A 21,568-nucleotide genomic window follows, 5' to 3' on the forward strand; every position below is an offset into this window, starting at 1 on the left:
TGTAAAAAATCCCAATAAACAAAACCCAAAAGCAAAGATTGTGTGTGTGGGTGAAGTGAGATTTGTTCCGGGCGGCAAACTACCGCAAAATCATAATGCAAAACTGCAAATGTGTCAATACAAGGAACAGAAACCCAACAGCGCCGAAATAGCCCAAGCGATTCGGTCCACTCTACTATCAAAACCACAGGCCTTTCGGGCCATTCCACGTGGTGCGCCCGCTACTATCAACCACGCGTCAATCCGTCGTCCGTCGCAAGCGTGTCGCTGTGGTTGTGGTTTTGCGGCTCGCATTGTCCTTTTTGTGTCCTTTTCGCGTGCCGTGTCTTCCGGGCAGGGTGATACGTTTTGTTTACTTTTTTGTTTTGGTTCTCTCAACAAAAAAAAAATGAAGTGATTATGTGCGTAAAACTGGTGTTACTTTTAGATATCTAAGAAGATATTTTTCTTGCGATAAAATCACACAACTAGAGAAATCAGTTGGGAAGACATAAAAAAAGAATAGAAAAAGATTCGCTTTTGTCTTTATTTCATAATTTTCTAAAACAAACTCGTGTTTCTAAGGTTGTAAAGAAAAATAATATAATTTGCTCTGACAAGTAACAAATCAAAAGTAACAAATCTGAAAGTAACAAAATAAAACCTTATTTAAAACTAGAAACCTGAGAATAGTAAAATTAATGATAGTAAAAGATAATATTAAGCTTATTCTTTAATTTGAAGTAAAAACTAAAACAACTAAAAAACATAAACAAACGGGTAAATGTCAACGTGACATATAAACGTAAAAAATGAATCAAATTTGTTTTGCAACATTCGTCCTGCGTTGCGTCGCACTCTTCCAAGTGATTTTGTCTGCTTTTATTTTAATAAATGATTAACTTTTATTTTATTCATGTTTTAAACTCACTTCGAAAATTCGTTCGTTAAAATTTCCTTACTTTTTTTTCTATTTTTATTTATGCTTTTAAACTTTCCCACAATTCGCTGCAAACCAGCGCACCAACCGTAACGGTGGATGGAAAGTGTAACAAATTCTGGATGAATAAATATAACTCAAAAATGTCAACTCGATACACTCATCGAGCGAACAGCGAAGCGTGAAAATTCCTTTGACAAACAAAACATCATCACTTTTAGAAGATATTGGTGAAAGCGCGTTCCGAGCCAATTGTAACCTATTTCGGTTGCAGTTTGTTTTTTTTTCCTGTTTAAACAGAACCTAGCGTTTTAAATCGCATTGTATTGATTATTAAGTAATGCCATCTTGCACAGGTTGACCAAATGATTTCAATTTTCGGGGTTTTTTTTATCTATTTTTTTTTTTTTGGTTTTGGAAGAAGGAAAAAGAGCAAGAAAAGGTGCAATTTTTTGTGTGGATCACATTGTAGATGACAGGAAAGGGATTTAAAATGCAAAAACAAATATGCTCTTTACGCATAACCGCAGCGCCGTTTTGAAGCTGGTGACAAATCACTGACTTTATTTTCATCGAAATGAACAAAACAAAAAAGCATAAAAGAAGCACAGCAATGTTGTACGGGGAAGTGTTGTGTGAAAACATTCACGCTCGCGCAGACAACCTACGCAAAATAAAATATGTCTCGCTACCAAAGTCTTAAAAACCAATCAGCGGGATGTGGTGTGGGCTGGTAGGAGAGGGGGGGGGGGAACATTCCGGGACGCAACAACAAAATGCTTACGCGTAGAACGTGCGTGAAACATTCACACCACCCACACACGGTTAGGGGGAGGGAAGGGGGGGAAAAAGGGACGAGAAAAAGGGAACGTGTGGGAAGGATCGGTGTGGCGAGTTCGACCGCTTTTTTAGCAAAATGTAACAGCGAACCCCCAGAAAACTAAACCCCGTAATAATGTTGTGAAGAAAAAATATGTCTCTCCGTGTGTGTGTGCGCGTGTCTAAATTAAAAAGTGTTCTATTTACAATTTTTTCGATTTTGTTCACAGCATTAGATAAATAAAAACGGAAACAAAAAACAAACACAAAAGAGAAGAAAAAAAAAATATCGTTGACATTCGTGAGTGTTTTTGAAAGTGAATGCACCTTAATGTGATTGTGTCGGTATTTTTTTCGTGCTTTTCAAAGGCATAAGTAAAAAGAAAAAAAAGTGAGTTATTGTAAGTCAAAGATAGATTTGTTTTTTATGCTCGTATAGAAGTTAAAAAGTGAAAAAGTGAAAAAGTGAAGTGTGGACAAAAGAAAAGAAAAGAAAAAGAAAAAAAACAGTGAAACAAAGAGTGCAAAAAAAGAAGAAAATAAATAAAGAAGATCAAAACAAGCAAAACAGAAATAAAAAAAAATACGAACCACAAAACGTGATAAGTAAAGCGAGAAAAGGAAAAACAAATGTTTGTTTTACGTTTTAAAAAAAAATCATATTACACACGATCACACCGTTATCCCGTTGGTGATCGAGTATTTTGTTGCGTGATTTTTGCGTGACTGTCGCACCAGGGTGAGTTCCTGTCGATGCCGTATACAGTGAGTGCCAATACAGTAGTGAAACAACCCCGATTCCTTGTACTTCGCCTACTTGCCTGCTGCTGCCAAACCACAGCGACACGCACAAAACAACACCAATCAACCAAACACTGATCGCCATCGTTAGTGCAAACTGTCATTCGGAACAACAACAACAACGAAAGAAGAAGAAGAAGAAGGAAATCCTTTTATTTCCCATCTCAAATTGAATCCAGTGACGCTTTGGAGTGTTTTCAAAATATTCAACGTTGCAACAACCTCTCCCCCGTTTTTATTTTTTGGTGAATCTTTTTCCACGTGTGATGCTGATGTCGTTTTGTGCTGCTCTTCTTCTTCACAGGCGAAGTGTTTTAGTTTAGCGGCTTTAGTTAAATGCTGGTTCGGGTTGGTTTTTCGATTTTTTTGTCGACCCATTCACAATCACAAGATGTGTAAGAATTCACTCACGGGTGTAAAATTCGACGACTCGTAACACGGGCGTCCCCTCCCCGTGTGCACCGTATGGAGCGTGGTCAGATAATAGCATAATTGGATTTCAACACACCATTTCCCATTGCTCAGCCCCGAGCAGAATGGTATAACAAAAAGAGAGAGAGAAAATAGAGCAAAAGCAAAAAAAATCAAGAAAGGAAAATAAGTCACAGCAGTGGTGGAAAAATCGAATCAACGCCACCGTCGCGTCAAAGCGAGTGAGTGTGTGGGTGCGTGTTTGTGTGTTTGTACAAAGAAAAGGAAAAGTGTCTGTGTGTGTATTTTGTGTGTGTGTGCATTTTTCCATTTTCCACTCACGCTCGTGGTGTGTGGGTTGTTGCTGTTGCGAGGATCCCGGCTCCCGGCAGCAGGAAGCGACGAGTCAAACGGGAAAACTTCTGTCCTCCCTTCACACATACACGACACAGGTGATTCAGGGGAAACAATTCAAGGTGAGTTCATTTGTTAGCGGGGTGAAGCGAAAAAAAAAAGCGTAAAGGACGTATGTTGGGTATAGACTGATATGCAATGCGGATGGTTTCTAAGCTGGGGGATTTGGGGGGGTTGTTGCGGGGGTGATTGGGTGATGGAATGCAATCGTAATGGCGCAACCAACAGTTGAGGTGGAAATTGGATCGATTTATTGACTTACACCGAACTGTCCCGTGTGCCGTATTCTTTCTCCTGCTTCGGAATTTCGGTGGAAGTTCCAGCTGGAAGCGGGTTTTTTTTGGTTTTTCGCCTTCTCACGTCTAAACACAACCCCCTGCTAAGGTTCGACTGCTAAGCGATGGGTATTTCGTATTTTTTTCCGCCCAGTATACACGCAACGAACGTAGCCCTTTTTCCTTGCGCGGCTCTCGCGTATCCTTAAGGATTCTATTCTAACTGTGCGGGCCTGGGCATCACGCTTTCCTATCCACTTGGGGAGCATCAATCTCACTCCATCAGGGGAAACGGGGAACAAAAACAGGTGTCAAATCGTGATTTAGGTCACTGAGATGAGGGTGATACGAAGCGGAAAACGGAAGACGAGACGAGGGTTTTGTAGTGCAATTGCAAATTATCCTTCGAAAGAGAGCTTACAACTATCCTGTAAATGAAATATCCCAACATGGAGCAAATTATTATTTTTTTATAATAATTAATTTTTTTTCAATATTGAAAACCAATTTTTTATTGAAATTATGTGTTTAAGTGTTCTTGAAAAAAGTATCTTTAGATTTTAATTTTTTTTTTAATTTTTTCGTTTGTTAAACATTTATCAAAAAAAAAATTTTATTAAATAATTTTTATAATAATTGCACAACAACCTTTTTTGCGTGAGTGTGTTTTTTTTCTACGGGAAACGCTTAAAGAAAGAAAACTCTTCCCAGTACATACTGCTCCACAAACGAACAGTCAAAAAGATGATCTGCTTTGCATAATTTCAGGCGTTAATATACGTTCCTTCCGTCAGCTTTGTACGCACCAGACGGGGGAAGGTTCGTTACCTGTATACCGTGTGTGTGTGTGTCGTATCGAAATCGCAACCAGACACACGCGCATCCGTGTTTTTTGCCAACGAACGGTGAAGCATTCTAAGCACCTGGTGGTGGTGAAGGAGAAAAGAAAAAATGGCTGCGCCGGTTTAGGCATAACGAGGAATTTCGTCGGCACACACTTGTACGTGTACGTAAGTGTGCATATTTGGTAGCCATCGTTTCTCGCGCGGTTTTTAAATCCCATCCCCTAAACGGGACGATTTTCCAACCACCCCCATTTACGGGGATGGAAAATGAAGCAAAATGAAGCTTGTGCGGTGCGTTTGCGTATGTCATCGTTTGATTTTTCATATCCTTACTGTGTGGTCCTATTTCCGCGTGCTTCTGAAGGGGCATGCGAGAAGGATATGAGAATTTAACAAGAAAAAAAACACACACACAAACACACGAAAATGTACTAATGAAAAAAAAAACCGGGGGAAAAAAAAGAAGTGGTGAGGAAACAAAAATGGAGAACGGGAAAAAAAAATCTCCCTTACCAAAAAAACCTTTAAAAGATGGCACGTACCGAACGGTTTTGCACGATTGGAAAATGTAATGGCCGTTTTCGTTTTTTTTTTCTATCTACTTTTTTAAGTGAAAGGTGTTTCCAACCAAAAAAAAACTTATACCCCAAAAAAAAAAGAAGGAAACAATCTAGACAAAATTTGTTAAGAAACTGTTACAAACAGGAAGAGAAAAGTGGTGAAAACACGTATTAAAAATGTATTGCACGGAAAAAACGGGAAAAGCAAAAAACACCTTACAAACACATAGAACAGCAAAGGAAGGAAAGTATAAAGGTATTAAAAGCGATCAAGCGATGAAGCACGAAGAAAACTAATAAAAAAAAACACACACACAAGTTAAATAAACAAACAAATGAGTTTTGCCATTCAGACTATTCTTATCCGCAAAGAGTAAAAAAAAAAACGGGGCGTACCACGTTTCCATATTTGGTTTTGGTGCGAAAACCTGATAACAGGAGTGGATCATGTGTGGCCGGATCATATCATGAGCTTATATTGGGTGGTTAAAAGTTGATAACGATATGAAAGTGGTTTTCAAAAACGAGCGGCTGAAGCGGTTTAACGTAAAGAAATATTAATATATTTGGTTTTTGGAAAGATTTTCCCAACATGGAGGATGTTGGAGGAAATTAAATTATTTTTGTGTTTTTAAAGGAAAATTTGAATTTTTTAAAAATATTTTTAAATAATTTTTTATACTTTTTTTTCTGCAACTAAATCTAGAATCGAATAATTTTGAAGCAGAAATAAAATTATTCTAATATTTAAAACGACCTTTTTTCCGATTTTCCACACGGATTCATTTTTTTTTGGGGAGGTGGGCAAGGTTCGTGCCTTGTGGCCCATTCTTTTAACCGAACAGCAACACGGAAGCGGTGAGTCAGCACCATACACAGCACCTGGCGAAAGGAACCAAATTTTTGGGGGTAGTAGGAGCAAAAACTGTAGGCATCCACCCGCATCACAGTCGACCTTGGGGGTCGATTAGTGGGCCGGCCAAAAACACAGAACGAACATTTTAATGTTTTTTTTCTCATCAAATGGAACGCTATTTCGAAACGCTTGGAAAAATGGATTAAATTTGGTTAGCGAGAGCGCACTAGCAGCGTGCTTACATGCTGGTAAACCGAAAAAAAAATTTGTGCTTTGACAAAACTGACAGTGGAAACTGTGCGTGGAACCCCGCGAGCCGTCAACAGTGAAAATGCACTAATAAACAGCGACGATTAGTCGACACGCGGGTTAGCCAATCGATGCTACTCTTTTGGATACTGACCCACCCTCCCCTCCACCCCCTTCATCCCCTTTCCTACCCCCCCCAAAAAAGCACTAGAATGTGGGCATTAGTGGCCGCGTTCGGGCAGTAAGGGCGTTAACGATTAGAAAACGAGCTTCTCCTTCAAAAAAAAAAAACCCCCCAAACACGGAATGCTATTAAGGGCTTGTGGGAATGTGGCAGGGTGTCGGTAATATTTCGATTACTGTTTTTACAACCTCCCCGGCAGTTAGCAACCACTGTCCCCACCTCCTTCTTTTTAAGTGATGAAAGCAACAAAAAAAAACAACGAAAAAAACCATGCGTCTTTGAAAATGCATTCGTTCGTACGAGAGCAGAAGTCTAAAAGCAGATCCGTTGCTGATGCGTTTCGTCACGGTCCGAACATTCGTTTCTTCTTTATTGACTGCGACCGATTTGTCGAGTGGAATAGGCCGACGGACGACAAGACCGATGTATAACAGCCGTAACAATTTCATCAACGAAAAAAACAGAAAAAAAGAAAAACTCCTACACGGATAGATTTCTCACGCTCACGAAGCGAAACCCGCTATTGGCCGGAAGGGACAGATGCCTGCGGGACAATATCAGCAAAACCCAAAAGTGATCCAAACGATTACAAACGACGAGTTAATTTGGTTGCCTTTTTAAACAAAGATCTTTTCTCAAGATCCACTGGTCTCGATTATTCATTCAATTTAATTAATTTACATAGCAAAAGATATTTTTTATTTTTTATTATTAAAAATTTATAAATATAAACTATTTATGCTTTTAAAAAAATATTAAAAGGAACAGAAATAAAGAAAATAAAAACTCGTCACGTCAAGCATCGTATTTTAAAAGAAAATTGAAATTGGGAAAATGTTTATTAGGTCAATTTTTTATCCAACTATTTCTATGCATCGTACCCACTGTGCATCAATGCCACACCAAACCTTAAAGCGGAAAACCACAATAGGGTAGGGAACTTAAAAAACAAAACTCCCCTGACAATAATAACAACGACCAAAAAAAAAACCTTACAAACGACCCGTCAACCGTGCGTGAAAATACCCGTCCGTGGAAAAGTACGTGCGAAGAAATCCTACCGTCGCCACCGAACAAATGCTAACCATTTTCATATTTCCGTTAATTGCTAACACACTCCGCATCGGAATCCCCGTTTTCATTTTCAAACATTCCTTACCCAATCCGGACCGATTAGCCCGGAGACCGGATTAAGTGTGGCGGCAGCACCGAGGGTTTTTGCTTTATTGACCGCGTTGATGGTGATGATTCGTCCCCGTTTTTTTTTTTTGAGACTTCCCAACACAACTTCGTGGCTCATTTGAAGGGTTTTGCGCACGGTTTGATTGGAAAAGTGAGCATAATTTTCTTTTGCGAGAAGCGTAGAGAAGAAAAAAAAGCGCCGCTCGATGTAGCTGATGAAGATGATCCCGGACGGAATTGGGACGCGTATTAGCGAGACCGAGTTGTTTACGGCCAAATCATAATTTTGTGTTAAATTGGAACAAGGAAAATCTCTTCAAACCAGCACGCACAAAAAACCACCCAATAGTAGCAAAACGCAGCACTCAAACTATGGTGAGTGAGTCGCTACAAAAAGCCGCAGGTTTATTTATGTTCCATTTGGAAACTTCATCACTGCAAAAGGGGTTTTTTTTGTGAAGAAGTCAAACCCCGTGGCGGGATGCGCATCGAACTCACCAAATCTCGGGGCCCCTTTTGTTCGTGCGGTGCGGTAGTAAATTTTCTGGCAAAATGTTATTCTACCGCTTCCAATCGTCCAAACCTTCATCGAAAGAAAAAGTGAAAATGCCATACCGTGGATGGCATTTCAACTTCGTCATCTTCTTAATCTCTAGCAACCGTGCCAGGGAACCGTGTAATGTTTGGCCACCGATTTGTCTGTCCCCGGCAATGCAGATGCGTGTCAGTTTCCACCCGCATTATGCAAGGGCTACACCGCGAGACGTGCTCCGGTGGGTGATCTTTAGGATTAGAAGGCACTCAAACGAAAGAGTTTATTTCGGCGACGGGTGCCTCGATTTAGAAGATTTAGCGATGGGATTGATGGTGTGTGATATTTTTAATTTAATGCCCCCTAAATGGACCGTACGCGATTGGGGCAAGTGCATCGCTTATATCTTGGACGCCCTTCTGTGACATTTGTCTCGTGCTAGAATGTTACGGCATTTTAGAAATATCACTTCATATATTATTTTTACATCACTACTAAGACCTTAGACGTATGGGACTCAGACTCCGTTTTTGTCACGAAACTATTGGTAGAAGTTCTGAGGACGCATCTGAGGTCCTGTAAGAAATCTTTGAGAAAAAGTTCTGAGAACGCATCTGAGGTCCTTTAAGAGATCTTGGAGAAAAATGATTATCTTTAACCAACCAATATCCTTCAAAAATCTCTCAATAATTCTGGAGATATCTCTGAATATCCCGGAGGTCCTCGTGTGATAAATCAAAATGCACCAAAAAGCATAACTTTAACCAAACAGTATCCTTCATAAATCTCTTAATAATTCGGGAGATATCTTTGAATACCCGTAAGGTCCTCCTGTGCTGGAACAAATAGCACCAAAATGCAAAACGTTAACCAAACAATATTCTTCAAAGATCTCCTAATAATTCTGGAGATATCTCTGAATATCCGGAAGGATCTCCTGCGAGTTCCTGGAATAAAGTTCTTTAGAATTCCTGAAGAACTAGTAAAAACAAAAGAAAAGACCGTAAGGTCCTCCTGTGCTGGAACAAATAGCACCAAAATGCATAACTTTAACCAAACAATATTCTTCAAAGATCTCCTAATAATTCTGGAGATACCTCTGAATATCCGGAAGGATCTCCTGCGAGTTCCTGGAATAAAGTTCTTTAGAATTCCTGAAGAACTAGTAAAAACAAAAGAATCTAATCGGAATTTGGTGAGGAAGTCGAACATCTTGCTGTCATGTCCCTACAAACTTCTTGTAATTGAGATCTTTACAAGGTCTTTATATGTCGTCGGAAAGGGTTTCATATTTCTATGGATAAATTATTTCTTACATGAAAGATCTAAAAGATCTAAATTAAAAACATTCTTCATTAAACTGTTCGTATATCACACGTCTCGTCTAGATTCTTATACACCCCATATTAGAAAAGATAGCCATTTCTTCCTCTTGCAAGATGCCACTTAATGGTTCTTACCGAGTTTGTGGGGGGTGTGATTAGTGAGCTCTTTTTCTAAAAACTCACTTCACGCGCACTCCACCTTCATTACTCTTATGGAGATTAATTTATTACCAGCCAGCTTATCGGTGCTTATGTTTACGCGCTGCCTTTAACAGCTTCTCCAGCATCGTCCTCGGCCTGTGTGCATGATGCTTGTTCAATTTGTCTCTCGCTCGCACACTTACAGGAAACTGTTAAAACACGGGCAAAAGTTTGAAACCCGGAAAGCAAGCAGTTGCTGTCGATTATTAAAATGCATCTCGACGCGTACCGTTGCAGGAAGGGTGGAAGAAACACAACCAAGACGGAAATGCATTACACTTAGCCATAAAAAGATTTAAAACCGAAATATTTGGCTCTTGTTCTCATTTTTCTTCCCCCTTTTTTTTGGTGCGGGTTCAAGCGCTGGTAATCACAAATCACTTTCCATGATGCTGGGTGCAGCTGCATCGCTATTTATGCTTTTGCTACCCTTTTTTCTTTCTTCCATGAGTGATTGACTATTTTTCACCTTCTTGTGGAACGGTTGCTCTAAACACCGGTACTGGCAGATGACGATGCTGATGGTGATGTATTTCTATTGCCACCCTTCAGGCGAACAAATAGCTCGCTCATTATTTCTCCTATACTCTGTCTCTGTACATTTTTTCTGTTGCCGTCAATGACAAAAATCATTCACATTTTCCTCGTTTTTCGTTTTTTTTTTAGTTGTTGTCATCTTTACTTTCACGAAAGAAAAAGAAAGTGAGATAAAGTGAAACAGAGAATGTAAATACAAATAAAACATTTTCTCCATTTTTTCTCCATCCCTTCAAAAAGGGGCGAAAAGCTTTTTAGGAGGGTAGCGCCGAACGATCAGCCAAGCAATGGGGGGTGCCAGGATTACTTACTTCATCGATAAACACTCACCATTTCGCTAAAGTTACCTTTTTCGGTGGGGGAGTGTTGCATCGGGAAAATTTCGGGCAGCAACACAATGAAGAAAGAAAGCATAAAAAAAAAGTAGAAACCAATGGTGGAGATGTTTTATGCGCATAAAGCCAGCTCGACACTCACGAGCTGGCTAATGGAACCGATGATGGAGACCGCGTAGCGCTAGTGCGGATTCGGTGCCGAAGATGAGCTTCCCGTGTTTTAGATAATTGAATCTCTTTTCCATCATTACCATCCGCTTCATTTCGGAGCAGGCAGGCAGGGATGGGTAGCTTCTGGTGGTTTGGAAAATGGTGTTGATACTTATCTCCCTCCCCACCTTCATATTGTTTCACGCGGCCAAATCGAACTTCAAATTGGAATATCGACAAAATGAAGACATGATGCCGTTGCCATTTTTCGTTGGCAAATGGGGACAATCTTTGTGCGGTGGAAGGGAACCCGGGGGGGGGGGGGGGCGAAAAAAGTTTTTGGCAAACTTACAAAACTTCACCGGGAACGTCTTTTATGTTTCCTGGGGTTTCCAACCCTCCTTTCTTTCCTTTACCACCCAAGCCACTCTCCCCACCGTTTTTCTCCTACTCGGTTGTGATAATTTAATTTAGCATACCGAACATATCTGGCTACTGGGTGGGTAGCTCTTGCGATTAATAATGATGCTTGTTGGAAGGAAAAAGCAGAAGAACACGAGAGAAAAAGTCACAGGGAGGAGGAGAAAAAAAATCTTATCCCCCAGTGATGGAGCAGCCATTTTTATCGGTCTGCTTTCTTTATGGAAACATTAGTTGTTTCGAGAAATGTAACACGAAAATCGGAACCGGAAGGAAGACAGCAGTATTGATACGTTGTTGGCTGTTGGATAAGTCGAAGCAGGAAAACTCAAAAACAAAACAAAAAAATGTAAAACAAAATCTGAGTTGGCTATTAATTCTCCTTTTTAATTATTAATTATAATTTTCTTTTCATCGTCACTTCACTCAAACCCCCTCTCCCCCTCCTTCTCATCCTTTCCACACCACATTTTCCATCCTTCCTGCTTTTGTCTCACGATCGGAGAAAGTTGAAAAGTGATTTGTCCCTATAAAGCCACCATTGGCAGCCATCTTTGTTTATATCTGTCAATTTTTTAACCTGCAGGAAAAAAAACTGTCAAGCTGTCATTTTGGAAGCCATTTTGTTTTAAAGTTAATATTTTAAGCATCAAAGTGACAAAGAAACCGTTTTTAGCGCTACTCATCGGAAGGTCGCAATTGAGAAATGAAACACAAATTGCTTTCTACCTATTCAATGTCTCCCTTCCTTTCAGCTTTTCTTAACATCATGTCATGAGATTTTCTTCAATGTACTTCTTCATTTTCTTTTTGCTTTTTCTTGTCTCAATATAGCAAATGAATAAATTCTCCGCAATCAAAACATTCGTCTGTTGATGTTGATAAAATGGAATAAAAATTCCATTGATAATTTCTTCTTTTCCATTGGTAAATATTTTTCCCAATTTTCCGAGAACTAATACTTCTATATTGATCAATGTTTTTGAATAACAGAAAAAAAAATCCATCCATCAGTCAACAAAACCTACCACACGGGTGGGTGTAGGTCACGAGGTTGTTATGAAGTGTCATCGCTATTTTCCCTCTCACTCTCTCTCTCTCTCTCGCTCTTTTCTCTACGCGCTACCAGGCGCCTCCATGGAAACTATGTAGCGTTGAAATTGTTCACCATTTTCATACGGCCGGACAACTACCGACGGGCAAAAAACGGAACGGTGAATATTTTGTGCTCCTGGTTTTTTTTTGTGTGTTCTCAAATGCCGCAACAAGACACATACCTGGCCTGGCAAATGAACACATTTGGCGACGAACGACGGTATAACGACCGTGGTCATCTGTTCGATACCGTATCGTATCGGTTTGGAATCAATTTTCCAGTCTCCAGTCTTCTAGCAGAGACATTTTTTTCTTCTCCCCACTCCAATCCTTGAATGCCGTTGCGTTCATGCGCTACGTACGTTTCATCGTGGGCAAATAAATAATACCCATGTTCCCCAAAAAAAAGGTCGTGGGAAGAAGTGGAGACAGCAGGCAAAATTTTGACAATTTTCAAATAGTATTTGGAATGGGTAAAGCTATCGAAAAAAAATAGAAAAAATCGTATCAAAAAAGATTCAAAAGAAAAAAATTGATTGGCTAAAAAGCCCATCACAGCCATTATTGAAGAATTACCTCAGAAATTTCGTTTACGAAATACAATTAAAATCAAAGACATTTCTTTAATCTTATGTTGATTATTTTTTGGGTCAATTTTAATAGAACCATTTAACAGTTAGTGGACAGGAAGATAATATTCCCATTAAAATGAGAAAGAAGCCAAAGGAAATAGCCCTATTTTTAGGTGGAGTTTAACATTTCTGGCACAATTCAATGTATTCTATCAAATAAATTTAAGGTCCAACAGTAGCAGGGTAAAAGTATGGTTTCTTAGGTTTCGTTTTTTGTTTTGTCTTCTTCCTCCATTACTAATCTTCTTTCAAATTACGGAGGTTTTGCTGCTGGACATTCGCTTACCTTTCTGCAGAACGGTTCTGGAAGCGTTTCTTTCTTTCTTTCTACTTTCATCTGCAATGTTTTGCCGTCTGTCCAGTCCCGTTTCCCCGGTCCCGGTAGATTAGAAACGCTACAATGCATTCTCTCACACGCCAAGCTCGTGTCTGTGCTCGTGGAACGTGAACCGATCGAAGCGATTGCCGTTAGTTGGCAATAGTCTTTGAGCCGCTTGTTCATACTTCCGCTTGACTAAACGATCGAAATGACACGCTTCTTGCACTGAAATAATTGCTCATCGGTGCACCGGTGGGTGCCTGCCCAAGGACGGACCAGAACTTGAAGGGCAACGCACCCAAGCCACCAAATGCCGTCAGGAGCACTTTAATTGAAAAAAAAAACAGTAGAAAAAGAAGTCGGTTCTCAAGCCCGAAGGCAAAAGAAGCAACAAAAACTCACCTCCTCCATGCCGTCCCCAAAACGTCACAGCTGATCCTATTTTAGACGAGTCACAAATTTCCCTCAATCCTATTAGGCATCCGCAACTATCCGCTTATTGCGATTCTGTGCAATTTTCTCTTTTAGTTTTTTTTTTTGTATCGTTTGTCAAGCTCCAAATACTCTTGGCTGGATACGGAATTTCCACCGAGGAAACCGATCAGCTCATCAGGAAATACAAAAGTCTGTCTGGTAGAGTCGTTTCCCCCTTTTTTTTGAGAGACGATTTTTCAAACTTCTTTCATCTGAATTTTACTTTGATTTTTCGTTTCATTCCTCGCCCGTGTGTATTTTTGTGGGAGAGAAAGGATTTTTTTTATTGCCTCCTTTTTTTGGCAGGGGGAGGGGGAGGGGGGGTGTGGGGATAAAGATATTAGAAGCGACATGGAATCTTCACAAGAGCAAGCGAAAGAGAGAGAGAGTTGGGTATTTATTTTGGGGTTCATTTTGATGCCCTCTTACCGGCATCAACCGGAAGCATCAAGGGTAAAACGTCATCCGTCCTGACGGCCTTCTGTCGTTATTATCATCTTCATCATCATCATCATCATCATCAGCGTCATCATCGTCATCGGGCGGCTGTTTCGATGAAAACCGGATCATCAATACATCATTTATCATCAAGAGGATATATCGGCACAAACTTTGGCTGGGATCCATTCGTGGTGGAGGGGATGTGAGGTGGGGAGTGTGGGGGGAGTTTTTCAGAATTTGCTATTAGTAGTTTTTTCTCTTATCTCTCTCTCTCTCTCTCTCTTTTTCTGCTTGGACAGTATCCTTTTTTGATTCCTGTTAGATACTTGTTAATTTCAACCCAGTGTGCTAACCCAAAAGCGAATGAGAGCCCCAGCATATCCTCCGGACCGCTCGGGAGGGCGGAAAGGGAGTTGGTACAAAAAAGCCCATTTTCTTCTTACTTCGGGCGACACATTTGAAAAGACACAGAACGGACCTGAAACTGAAAAGCCTTCCGGACTATTGCAGGGCTGCCGAGTCTGGAGACTAGCCGGCACCCGAAGCAGACGGAAAACATAAAAGAAGAGGAAGAAAAAAAACCACCCTCCTACCCCCCTCTCCATCCACCCCCTCGCAAAGGGTGGGAGGTGCTAATGTCTGGCACTAAATCATGATGGATCGCAAGACCGTGTGCCAAGGCGAAACTATAAATTATTTTCCGATGGGCCGAAGAATCGTTTCACGTGGTGGCGGGTGTCGTTGCAGAGTAGCGCCCAATGGACAAGTGGACATATGCTAACCCCTCCCTCCCCCCAAGCACACAACTCAGCGGTCAACTACTTCTGTGCGGGAGATGTATCGCTTGATACAGGATAAAAGGTTACATCAAACGGTAAACTTCACCCTGAATGAACATGATGAAGTGTGATAAAGTGCTAGTAATGGACAGCAGATTCATTCAATTGTTGTACCATTTTCTATTCCACCTTCCTATTAGTGTGTCGTTACTTCGAAGGGACACTTAAATGTTTGATTGAAGAGAATTTAATTTTCAAATGAAATTGTACAACGTTGAAGAATAATTTTTAAACTATTAAAAATTGAGACAAATTTTTTATAATTTTTTTTTTTAATTTAATATATTTTTTTTTGCTCAAAAACCAAATGGCGCATTTTATTTCGGGAAAATCATTTCCTCCCCCTTTAGTGGGTGCCTTATCGCATCATTGCGCATCATCCCACAAGTTGTTGGGAACGTATTTTGGTTGGGGGTGGGCGTTTTTCGCAGAAATCAATGCGCGAAATGAGTAGCCCGATAGTAGCCCGATAGTAGCCGGATAGACTTTAGCCACATGGCCACACATGCAGCACCGAAGATAGTGCGAATGACGCCCACTTTATCCGTAAGCATGTCCATCGTACGTGTATCGAAACAGCACGCGTTTTGCTGGTGTGTTTTTGAGCCACACAATTAGCGCGTCCGCCTTGCTCTTCACCGGTACGCCAAGGAAGGTTCCTGCATAGTTCATATTTCACATTTCTCATCGCCGTAACCCGTTTTGCCGTTTCCCCCGTCCCCCTGGTTGATCTATCGTTTCAGCACCGTGTTTGCGATTATTAACGGCTTTCGGTCTAGCCATTCTAAGCGACAAACCGATGGGCAACCCCCATCGGTTGGGGGGAAGGTATCCGATCCATTTCCGGTCTTTGGCAGAAAAAGCCCCACCCAAGGATCAATCGATTCGTAACGGGTCCGAACGGTACCAGACACGCGTTTCGTACCGAGATGCGTTTCATCTTTTGTGTGTGCGTGTTTTATTTTTTTTTTAAAAAGGATACCTTACGATGTACCGCCGGTAGAACAATGTTTTAGTGCCACACGTGAAGTGAATGGCAATGGGTGATGGATGGCCGAAGCTTTTAAGTGGTACACGTACGAGGTTGTGCACATGTGCAGCACACATTTCAAAGGGAAGGCATGCACTACAGAGGAATGACTTGGAAGACCGCTCTATTTGCACAGCAACACTAGAAACTAGTCATTGCCCGTGCGCGCTTAAATCACTTGCTGAATAGCATCTATCTGGATGATGGATTGACGGATCAGGTTTCCGTCGTAACCAGTGCACGATACACGGCTGTCTAATAGGAGTTGATTAGGGTTGCGGTTTTTTATTCGATTTCGCTAGAAAATGTTCCACGTTTTAGTTTTTGGTTATTCTGTTGCAGCTACAAGATGCTTACCTTGTAAATTTAATAATAATTCAAAGAGATTGAAGTTCTGCATCAGTTACACAAGCTTAAGTTCTTCTTTTAAAATAGGTATATAAAAAATTGTTACATGAATCTTAAGCATGTCTCGAATCGATCAAATCGAATCGAGCAATAATAAGAAAATATTCATAGAAAAAATCAAGATAGATTTCATGTGTCATTCATATGAGGAGTCAGTGAAGAGTCATTCGAATCATGAGTCACCAATCATTCTCAAACAGCTTCATGAATTCTCAAAGATTCTTTTAGGCTTCAATAATCTGGAAGATTCCTTGAAGATTCATATAGCTATGAAATTTATTTATGAAAAATCATTGATCTTTCTGACTCTTCAGAATAAAGAATCAGAATCATTCTTGTTTTTTAAATCACTCATGTGACTCATGTGAGTCAGATTCACCCAATAATAGTTGCTACTAAACTGCCCTTTTCGCGTTGAAGAAGTCTAAAAGTAAGAAAGGCGCATTTGGTGGGACCTGCACAGAAATTTTCTATTATGAGTTTCTTCCATACGGCCTTTCACTTCTTGACGAATATTTTAATACGAGTGATTGACATGGAACGGGACTCTATTAAGCAACAGGGTACTCTTCTTTGTTCCATTTTTTTAATATTGAAAATTTTAATGCATTAAGATAAAAATATAAAAAAATAAAGGGATCAATTTGACATTCAGAAACAAATAACAAAAATTCTGGAAGTTTAGCTAAAAATAACACATTGTTTAACGCCCGTCTATATCATCGGCAATCCAATTAGAATAGAATGAAAGCCATGTTTTGTGTATTAACTTCCAATTATTGCAGCGAAAGCATTCAACAAAATCACATTTAATAATCAAAAACCATTAATCAATACCGGGCACAAAACCCTTCCAATGACTAATGGCACTAACCATCGGTGGCCTTTCCCAAAAAACCCCTTTCGTACGTAAGACCTTTTCCATCGCCGCTACCTTCAATTTGCTATAGGTCATATTTATTTCTGTTGAAGACCTTTATGTACACCGGTGGCATCGAATGCAAAACCGTACCGCACGATCAGATGTGAGATTTAGTACATGCTTCACGTATATTACCACGAGTTGAGCCAAAAATGCACAAACCAACAAAAAAAATCATGAAGGATTCCGTGATTCCTCCCCATATGTGACGGAACCCGAGGACGGGGAGGCAGGTCCTGTTTCGAAGCGTGTAGGCAAGATTGAAACCGGAAACAATTGCACACAACAGCGACCAGGGAGTATGGGGGGGTGAACTGGAATGGCTGTCGAAGCGTAAAGCGGGTCGATTTCACCTCGTGTCGGAAGTAATTCCGGGTTGGCGATGGTACATCGTTGCACGATGCTACCCCTTTTTTTTGTTCACAAGGGGGATGCTGGGGACATTTGTCTACCCTAGCCCGAGGAATGTCCATGAGGACGGAACGAGGAAAGTGTGTTGGGGGGGGCAGAATGCTAATAAAATGGGGAAAAGCCATGCATGCCGCATCGGGCACATACCACCGTTGGAATCGAAATTTAATCCAATGGGAAAATAAAATGAGAAGGATGTTCATGGAATGAGCAACAACCAAAAAAAAACAACTACAGAATATCCAGGGGGAAAATCCATTTTCTACGCCGCCCATCGACTGCAAGAGGAGAAAAATTACATTCCTATATTTTTTTTCTTTTCTTCTTTCTACGCTACATTTTATTATAGGAAATTAAAATTATATAATAAAATAAAATATTTACACTAATATATTTACTTACCCACTTATGATTTTTTTAAAAAGTTGTAAGTAATAGAAATATATTTTCACTAAAAAAAATATAAATTTAATTCCTAATTCGTTGGCTCAATGGCAAACGGCAAAGAGAAGAAATAAAAAAAAAACAAGGTTTAGATAACAAAAATATAACTACCCCAGGAAATTTCCACTCACACGCTTAGTGTTTGTACTAATGCACTCCATAATATAGCTGTGTGAATCGGTGCGTGTTGATGGCATTTTCCGTAACTTTCACACACGTCCATATTCAGCAGAAATACAACGCTTCACATAATAATAAAACGGAAAAAGGATTTTTATTCATTCTTCATTTCCTTTTTTCCCGCCGCCGCGTTCAATTGATTGCGTGATGTCTCGCCTTACATTCCTTCCCTCGGTTTGCTCGGATAAGTCGGGGAGGGGGGGAAAAAAGGAGAAAACAGCTCAGATATTATACTAATCTGTCCCATTTCGCTAGAGTGGTGCTGATGGGGGAAGGAAAGAATGGAAGTTATGTTTGCTGTTGTGGTGAACTTTTATTATTGTACCCTCGTTCGTTCCTTTTGCGGTCGGGAAAATTAGATTCTTCGACGCTTTCCGTACTTGTACCAGTACTATATTCACGACCGTGCATAAGATTCATTCGGGGATATTTTTTTTAATTAGTAGCAATGAGTTCGATTGCAGTTTTTTTTCTTCTATTTTTCCTCAAGTCTCTAACAACACACCATTGCATTCCGATGCACATCGTTTCGTGCCGTGCCGCACAGTGAGCACAAATGTGGATAAATGTTTTTTTTTCGGATTTATTTTTTTCTGTTTCAAAATAAATGGAATATTTTTATCATAAGTACAACAACTAAATATTAAACTTAGGTTAATGATTTAGAGTCTTGACCCTCAAAACTTTGAGAAATTAAATTATCAAATTGAAACCAAAATATTCCAAAACCTTTTTTAAAAATGTAGCATGCATACTAAAAGAGATTTTCATATTTTTTTAAACATTTTTTCCAGTTTCCATTGATATAACAACCTCTTTGAGCAAAGAATTTCATGTTAAAAAACATAAAATTTTCACAAACCATTTTTCCCAATTTGTACATCGGCTGCACCCACTGTGCAGCTGTGGTGACATAATTTCACAAATCAGGCAAAGGCAGCAAAAGGTGGTGGGAAAAGGTGCGAAGCAGGGAGGTTTTAGGAATGTAGTTTGGTAAATGAATAATTTATTTGCCTGCTTCAATACATTCGGAATGCATGTTTCACCGGTTGACTGGTATGTTTATTTTTGCGAAAATTTTATTCATCACATTTTCCAATGCACTAAACAAATCCAGCTAAAAACCAGGAAAGGTAGGAATGGTGGAAATAGGAAAAGAAAGGGGGGGAGGAAAGGGGCGTTTAAAAAAACTCATATGAGCTGTTGTGTATACGTCTTTATTTAACCATTTTGCTATAGGAATACAGCGTAACTAGGGGTTTTGGAAAATAAATTAATTCTCATTACTTCAGCGCTAAACAGCGCCACCGATGCACGAATCGGCAGGGTAAATTGGAAATTTTGCCCCATCCATATTTTATCATGTTTGTTTGTTGGGTGTTACCAAAACATTTTCTATAAGTTACAATAATACGCACATTTCTAAGCGCAAATGTAATTTTCCATTCTCACCTTCACAAAAATGTTGATGTTCGCATTATTCGTAACATGGCTTAAACGGTGGTAAAATTTGCGCTTGGGTGCAAATGGTGTACTTTTCTTGTGAGAAAACATTACCCCCCCCCCCCCCCACCCCCCTTGGTTGTACAAAATGTCTCCCCCTTCCCCTCCATCCCCCTTCCGCGCCCAGGTGTCTGGGAAGGATTATTTATTTTTCCTTCCCAATTGAAAACAATTCCGGTACACGGATGGAACAGTAAAACTCTTTTCTTCTTCATTTTCTTCTGGTTGATTTCCGGGCCCATTTTACCATTTTCATACTGGGTGAGTTTTTCAAATAATGCATTGTTGTAATAGCAAATACGGTACCGGGAGGCCGGGGTAGCGAAAAACAGCGCACAGCAAAAGGACACCGGCTGTATGCAAATTTGAAGTAAACACTCTCACTCACACACACACATACAGCACTACTAACAGGATCGTAAGCACGCAATACGTGTACGCAGCTTGGTAGCAGTGATATTAACATTTCAATCCCTGACCGTGTAGAACCCGGAACGCCACCTTTGCTGGTGTCGAAATAAAAGCGTCAATTTTACCAACGATCTTGTAAAGGCCATGTTTTCCCATTTCCCTCGATTTTCCAACCATTTGCCCGTCAGCTCCAACCAAAAAACAAAAAAAAAAGAAAACCTGGGATCGAGTCAAAAAGCCACCATGACGATGTGTGTGTGTGTACGGGGTTGGACATACAGGGGCCACTTACAAATTTTCCTAAGGATCCTTCGCGCACCGATTCTGGACGCAATTTTTGAAGAGAAGCAACAGAGAAAGAGAGAGAGAGAGAGATTGAGAGAGAGAGAGAAAAAGGCAACAAAAATGGAGAAGCGGACAGCATCACGAAATGCGCGATATTTGGACTTTCGGCGTGAAACCCATCCACCCGATAAGGGGATGGGGATGGTCTGGATATAGGGAAGGAAAACAAAAGGGGGTGAAGGGGGGTGGAGGTACATCCGCCAACGGTGAAGGGATGTAAAGTGATGAAGGGAAAATAAACAATTGTGAATCCTTTTTTTCCAACACTCCAAACCCCCCCCCCCCCCCCAAACCAGGTTCCACCCTTCCTTCTTCAACCCCCGTTTTTCCCCACCAAAGGTGGTGTCCACTATGGTGGACCCAGCTATGGCAAAGCGGAAAATTCAAATCAAAACGAATAAAAATGCTTTTTCCGTTTTTCTTCGATACCCGAAGCATTTTGCACAATGTGAAGTGGTTTTTCGGTGGATGAGGAAATAAAAAGAAGGGGTTGGAAGAGGCGAGAGAGAGAGTTTAAGGGAAAAGGAGTGGAATATTTTCAGCAAACAGATTTCGCCATTTGCTTGCCGGTCTTCGAAACATTTGCCCGGGCGCCATTCCGTTACCAGTGCCATTTGCCGAAACGTGGGTTTTACTACTGTATTTTCGCGATGATTTTTCCCACCCAGCATGAATGGCTGGTTTTTGTTTTTTTTCTTTGCCATACCAATAAGCAGCCAGCGATCCTTAAAGATGAAGGTTTTGTTAAAAGCCTTGCAAAGGGGAGAAAGTCCAAGAATAAAATTCGAAACAAAAAATCACTGGGTGCACCATTCCCCATTTTGGGAGAGGAATGGAGGGGTAGGAGGGAGGGGACGGAGGGACGGGTTCAGTTGAGAAAGTGAGAAAACACGCACTAAAATAACTTCACTAAAAACGATGGGGACGTGTATGAATATGCTGAGTTCCCTTTCCACCCCCAGACCCCTCCACAACCACCCCCTCCACAATGCATCAGTGTTTATTTCACGGGAGAGAAGTTCAAGGGGAGTTGAAGGGGTGGGAAGTAAAAGTCTAAGATAAAGAAGCAAGAATTTGGGGGTGGGGGGAGATGGAGGAG

The 21,568-nt window shown here is 40.4% G+C and overlaps 2 protein-coding genes across 8 annotated transcripts in view; one reads left to right on the forward strand and one right to left on the reverse strand.

Annotated features, from left to right (window-relative positions):
* The window catches only part of LOC125766914 (uncharacterized), a 393,268-nt gene that overhangs the window by 262,979 nt on the left and 108,721 nt on the right, over positions 1-21,568 (reverse strand). The gene's annotated exons all lie outside the window — the stretch shown is intronic.
* The window catches only part of LOC125766579 (irregular chiasm C-roughest protein-like), a 76,620-nt gene that overhangs the window by 814 nt on the left and 54,238 nt on the right, over positions 1-21,568 (forward strand). For 3 of the 6 annotated variants that reach the window (XM_049432697.1, XM_049432676.1, XM_049432708.1), the window contains exon 2: positions 1,969-3,426. The gene's annotated coding sequence lies outside the window, so the exon portion shown is untranslated. The remainder of the gene's footprint in view (positions 1-1,968; positions 3,427-21,568) is intronic. The other 3 variants (XM_049432719.1, XM_049432686.1, XM_049432731.1) reach the window with 1 other exon arrangement.

Source organism: Anopheles funestus, chromosome X (genome assembly GCF_943734845.2).
Source record: "Anopheles funestus chromosome X, idAnoFuneDA-416_04, whole genome shotgun sequence".
Classification (NCBI taxonomy): domain Eukaryota; kingdom Metazoa; phylum Arthropoda; class Insecta; order Diptera; family Culicidae; genus Anopheles; species Anopheles funestus.